We start from the raw sequence: 6,715 nt of genomic DNA, 5'->3' as shown, positions 1-6,715 counted from the left end.
TGGATTATCAGTTGCACAACTTCTCTTTGTGCTAACGCTAATTGTGGGAGGGACAAAGGTCTTTTGTGCAGAAGTTGTCTTATGAAAGACTTAAGGTCTCTAGGTGTTCCTTAAACTCTTGCCTCAACTTTTGAGTAACCTCCTTTGTTACCCCTGCTCAATCTACTACATCAATTGCAAAATAGCTTCTTGGCTAGATGCCTTAGAGGAGTACTCGTGTAACGATGTTCCAAAGAATTGTGGGATGTCTACCCTTGATCCTGCAACATACACACCACCAAGGTGCTCAATCTAGGAAGTAAGTTGTAAATAACTAGTAAATTGGTGATTTAAACCAAACTACATATTGTGATTTGTACTCAAATTATCAAATGAATTTATTTCATTTATAGTTAAACTAACTTTTTAGAATTTGATCATCTAAAATTCATCATTTTTTTTATCGACATACCATTCAAAAATCGTCCTTGTTTAATTTATTTCACCATTTTTAGCAATGCTTCGAATTAAAACCGTTGTCAAAACTTTGACTTATTCACCACTCTATCACCACGTCTTTTTTTACGGAAAATAGCCAAAAAATGTCGTTATTAATAGTCGTTGTTTGCTAATTTTGCACTAGTGTATGAGATAAACTAGTATAAAAATCATAGCATAAATCTTCTTTCTTCATCTTTATTCATTTCATATTATCTTATTGCACTAACTAAAAGAATGAGAGTTTTACGAACCAAGTGTTGAAGAGGCATTCCTGTGCAATGTTATAAGTCCTTTGTACCCGAGTAATTGAAAAGCTAAGATGTTGTCTCTCATGACATAATGATAATACCTCACATACCTTCATCTTTGTATAATGATTTCTGTAGCATGTTGATTAATCTCGGAAGCGAGGAAGAGCATACATGGAAAGTCTCCACACCCATCCTGGTGACACTACGATGATCTTAACGAGTATTTCTGGTTGGTTTTCTTTAGAATCTTATTATTGAAATACACTTGGTATTTGAGCTCTTATTAAATAGTGAAGTTAGTAACTCCCTTGCATGTTGTAGCACAGGACAAAAACTTTGTGGATCAAAACCTCAAATGCATTTGTAAGACACGAAAGAAGAAAACAAAAATATAACAAATATTAAGTACCTGAGTTTGGTACTTGTCGATCTTGCTCATATACCCACCGATACCCATATTTCTTCACATACACCTTAACATATTGGGGTTCTCCCTTCTCGAATTCGCTTTTGTCCATCATCAATTTTGTAAACTCCACACTAATAACACCATTATAAGATGTGTACCATCTGCAATCATAACGTCGTTCACCAAACTCTTGATGAGATAAATAAAATAGCCACATTTGATCTGAATGGTCAATGACTAGATCGCTTCTTAAATCGATTGGAGGAATTCTAGCACTACGATCTATGGATCTATAACCAGTCATGTCCTTTTCAATGTCCATGTGAAATATTGCACAACACATAACACCAATCCAATTGTTGTCATGCATAACAGGAGAGGTATCAATCCTTATTGAATTGTCCATGCTGACATATTGATTGTTGAACCACCTCGGTATTTCACTTCCCGGGATAACACATGCAATATTTGGACGTAATTTGAGACTACATGTGTTTCCTAAGCACCTCGCCTCGTAAGACTAAAGAGGTATGCGTTAGTAGCTGTTTTGTAAAAAAAATGATTAAAAAAAGGGAAGAGGAAGGAAAGAGGATGCACACCTGAAAAATTTGTATCATCCACGAAAAAATCATGCTACAACAGTGTTCCCTTTCAACTAATTCTTTACAGTTATAAAGGATTAGTCCTACCAGATCTTCATGTGTCAAATATGGTAGTGGAAGCTTGCAAGTTTCTGAGGGCAAGTCGGTTTGCGAAGGGAGAACAGGAAAGTGTTTGAATCGCTTGCAATGTTGTAAGTTTAAATGATATAGTCTGAAAAGGTTATTGAGGTTCGGAAGTGTGGTAAAATTGTTTCCCTCCAAATTTAGGTGTTCTAGGAAACTCAACTGTCCAATGGCATCAAGGATTCGAACTAAGTTACAAAAGCTTAGATCGAGTTCACGCAAACAAGTGAGAGAAGAAGGGAGAGTAGGAAATGAGGGAAACAAATAGCTGACTGAGTCTCTTTGTGCTCTAGAATACAACATTTTTAAAAAAAAATAGGATGTTGATTGGGAAAGAATATGAGCTTCAACTAAACAAAGTTTTGAACATCCAGATATTCAAGAGAATTCAGGCCCAGTATGGTATTGGGTAAGCTTACTAGGTTTTTGCAGTTTCCCAAATTCAAAAAGGCAAGCTTTTTTAAAAGACCGATCGATGGATTGATTTTTGGGAGTTTTATACATCCTTTAAGTTCTATCTTTTCAAGATTTAGGGCCTCTCTAACATCCGGCATCTCAACTAAATCTTTGGAGTAAGAGAGATCCAAAAGCTTCAAATTGTGCAATGGCTACAGTGATTAGCAAATAGAAGACAAAATTAATAATTAAATTTGGATTTTCTTTAATTATTTAAAGAAAAAAGGAGATTAAAAGACAATGTTTTTGATTTAATTGATTTATTTAAAAAAAATAAAAAATTAATATACACTACCTTTGTGCCTTCCCACAGTCGTTTAATACTGCTCCAAACAAGGTATAACTCAACTAGTTTTTCTGGCTGAAAACTTTGAGGCAAACATTTAAAAGGATATTCCCTCCAATTAAGATATGCTAGTTCATTCGAAAGATGATTGAGAGTGCCTGAAAATTTCACATCTTCAAGTTTAAGCAACTTAAGGTGTCTAATTTTTGATAGACCATCTGCCCTCACTGTTCCCAAAAGCGAATCACATTCAATATATATGACTTCAAGATTTTCAGATGCCTACAACATTATGGAGAAAGAATAACATTGTTAAACTTTTCGAAGTGTTTTCATATTCTAGAAAAAATGGCAATGTAAGATTTATACTCAATCAATTACTTTTACCTCATTGTCTAACATAGATTTCTCGAAATCTTTGCAATCCCACAACCTACTCCACTTTAGAGGCTCCTTGGGTGATTTTTCTCTAACAATACTTTGTCCCAAATCCATCAACATCTTGTGCATATAAATATCCCCATGCTCACATGTTATTAGAGATTTCTCAATCAGAGCTGGTATGCCATTTTCATAATCAAATCCACGGATGCTTAAAATTTCATTATAATAGAGGTGATTATGAAGGAAACATGCAATATCAAGAAATATTTCTTTTTCTTCTTCTTCCAACTGATCAAAACTTATACGTAAAACATTCATGATATTTCTATCTTTATTATATCTTAGCTTACCCAATGCACTTCTCCATTGTGACACATTTCGACCAAACAAAGAAGATCCAATACTTCAATTCCCAAGGGATGACCTTGAGCATGTGAAAGTACCTCACGTGCCAACTCTTCATAATCATCCAATATATAATTAACTTTAAAAGCATTTATACAAAACAACTGCAGAGCATTTTCCCAACTCAACAACTGGACTTGATAAACATCATCCACTCCATGTGTCTTCAATATATGTTCATTCCTTGAAATTATAATGATTCTACTCCCTCCACCTACACATCTACGTATATCTCTTTTCCCTGTGAATAACTTAAGTTGTTCAACTTGATCAACATTGTCAAGAACTAGAAGTGTTCGTGCATTGTGCAGCCTAGTCCACACCAAATATGTTCCATCAATAACATTACAAATTTCAAGATTTTTCTTATTTAGAGACTGGGAAATTAGCTGCTTTTGTACACCCAATGAACTAGAATCTCGATAAATTTTGCTCACATCATCAATAAAACTACAAAAATCATATTGATGATAGATTCTTTCATATAAAGCCCGAGCAAGAGTGGTCTTTCCTATGCCACCCATCCCACTAATTCCGACAACTCGAACATCATTAACCAAATCTAAACGTAGAAGATTTTTTAATTCTTGAACCCGAAACTCTATCCCAACCATTTCATCCTTCGGAAGTCTTGACATTTTGGGACCCAAAATATTTATTATGGTTTGAACAATTTCTCCAATTTGTTCACACTGTGACCTGAAAATTTAACATTTACAGGAAAAAACAACAACGTAAAAATTTTAACTTTGAAAATATTATTTTCATTAAACAGCTATACATTGGAACTCAATTTGCATTTGTTTTCCACTTTTTCCTAAATTCCTAATATCTCTTATTTGTAGTTTAGAAAGGAGTAAATAAACTTACGGGTATATAACCAAGTGCATAATAAATATATAACAGTGATGAATCTTGAAACGAGAAAGGAGAAACGATTACTCACTTATTTCGGATATCCCAGCCAGCGATATTGGCCACTTGTGTGAGAACCTCTCTCCATCTCTGAACTTCCTCCATCTTCACTGCATCTTTTCTGAATCTCTTTTCGTGGTCTGCAAATGCTTTCTCATAAGATCCACTCTGTTTGCGCACCACCGAAGGATCAACATCATAAAAAATAGGTATAATAACAGGTCTTGGTGAAGTTTCAACGCAGTTACGTATCTCCGCCAGTTCACGCAAGCACCAAGTGGAGGAAGCATAGTTCTCAGAGAAGACAACAATGAAAAGTCGAGAGGCTTGAATGGCTTGCAGCAGCTCGGGTGCAATGGATTCACCCTTTTTGAGATCTTCATCGTCTTTGAACACATTGATGCCTTTTGTACAGAGATGACCAAAGAGAAAGCCAGTGAAACTGTTGCGCGTGTCTTCACCGCGAAAGCTGACAAATACGTCGTAGATGTGAGTTGCATGAGATGAAGAAGAGGTGTGTTGGAGGATGGCATTAGAAGCCATTAAGAGAATGCAAAAGTTGTTGAGAGAGAGAAAAGTATTATGAGAAAGAATGGGTGTGAAAGTGGAGAGCAAACACTGAATAATAAATAGAAATCAAAAAGTGAAAGAAGTTATTGTGATGATTTATGTATGGTTGGGGAAATAGCTTTTTGCTACGAAGGTTATTTATTATCACGTAGGCGCGTTTCATTTTCCCACCCTCTTTGTATAAAGTCATATCAATTATGACACCGAATTTAATATAAATTTATAAAAAAAATAAAAAAAAATACAGAAAAAGTTTTGTAAATCAAAGTAAATGCAACTCATCACAACATTTTCCCACCCTCTTTGTATAAAGTCATTTTCAAAGGTAGAATATACATAGAACCGAGCTTGAAAATTAAGTTGAAAATGTTGTTATAAAAACCATTCAGTCTTCAAACTTTCGGCGGCTAACAAAATAGAAGAAGATTTAATCTTAATAAAAAGATTATAAAGTTTTTTTTCTTTTTAGTCTTGTAAACATTGTATATATAGAGTAGTGAAAAAATTTTAAGTCTTATATTTTGAATCAAAGTAATAATGTAAATAGAAAAAAAAATATAAAATAGTAAAAAAAATGTGCAAATAGAAATATATGCCCTCTCCTTCTTCAATTTTCTTCTTCTTCTAAATTTCGTGTTCTTCATATTTTTCTTGATTATCTGAATTCAGTTTTGGTATTTCTTTTAGTACAATTTCAAATCACCATGTGGATGTGGATGTGAAATTGAGCAGTTGAGAATTTTGTTGCTGGAATTGGTAAAATTTACGGATCCTGCTGCTTGAATTTTTGAACAACAAATAGAGATGAAGATTGAATCAAAATCGATTCATATTAGAGCAATTGGTGCATGTTAACGTTTTGAGAAATTAATTTCCGTGAGTTTGTAAACGTCAATTCAAATAACAAATTGAAAATTCATGTGCACTAGCTGGTCATGAGTTGATTTGTGAGAATGGAGAACCCGGGAAAATATAATTTAGAAAATGTATTCCGATGGTGAGGTCCATGAATCTAAGCTAAATTTGTGATTAGGTGAGAATTTGGTGAAGCAAACAACTTGTTGAGCAAGTCTTGGTAACTGAACATTCTTGGTGTAGGCCTGAGAGAATTGAATTACAAAAATATGTGAAAACAAAAGCTAGGGAGTTTCTTCCTGGCTTTTCATCTTGCATCACCAAAAATTTAAAATTCCCAAACTAACCTTGACTTTTTATTTGAAAATACCATTTTGGATGAGTTGCTTTGCTACCTTTCTTCTTCTTTTGTAGTGTTGGTGGAGACTCATTTTAGTTGGGAGAGCAAGGAGAAGCAGTGGTAAGGTGAAGGAGTGGTAACGTTGGTGAAGTGTTGATTTTATTTTAGAGGCAAGAAGTAAGTTTTTTTAAGAGGTTGGGTGGTTATGGAGTTTTTGGAATCCCAAAAATCGGGATATGAGATTGTGCTATGGATGGATCAATCTAAAAGTGAAAATATGATCTACGGATTGGTCGTTCCATAAGTAAATCATTTTTGTTTTCTGGATGAGGGAGTGTTCCAGAAGCAAATTGTTGACTTACAAATTACTAAATTCCGAAGCTTTATTTCAGTTACGGATTGGTGGATCCGGAAATTGTTTTGACTTATGGATTTGTCAATCCATAATGCATTTTTTGACTTACGGATTAGTGGATTTGGAATAAATTTTTTGACTTATGGATCGGTGGATCCAAAATGCATTTTTTGACTTATGGATTGGTGGATTCAAAATGCATTGGTTTAGTTTGTTGTTTTTGGTGCAGATTTTAATAATTTGTTGGAATTTGATGGTAAAATGTTAATTTGTAGAAGTATGGA

The 6,715-nt window shown here is 34.2% G+C and overlaps 1 pseudogene across 1 annotated transcript; it reads right to left on the bottom strand.

Annotated features, from left to right (window-relative positions):
* Positions 1-266: 266 nt before the first annotated feature.
* On the bottom strand, positions 267-4,904 carry LOC137819544 (disease resistance protein Roq1-like; annotated as a pseudogene). Its single transcript, XR_016516379.1, has 5 exons — positions 4,343-4,904; positions 2,995-4,095; positions 2,617-2,889; positions 1,740-2,473; positions 267-1,660 (listed from the first exon to the last, which is right to left on the bottom strand). The product of XR_016516379.1 is annotated as a disease resistance protein Roq1-like (transcript).
* Between the last annotated feature and the right edge of the window lie 1,811 nt (positions 4,905-6,715).

Source organism: Phaseolus vulgaris, chromosome 10 (assembly GCF_051622355.1).
Source record: "Phaseolus vulgaris cultivar YP4 chromosome 10, ASM5162235v1, whole genome shotgun sequence".
Taxonomy (NCBI): domain Eukaryota; kingdom Viridiplantae; phylum Streptophyta; class Magnoliopsida; order Fabales; family Fabaceae; genus Phaseolus; species Phaseolus vulgaris.
The sequence above is the reverse complement of the archived record's forward strand: the minus strand, read 5'-3'. Positions and strand labels throughout refer to the sequence as shown.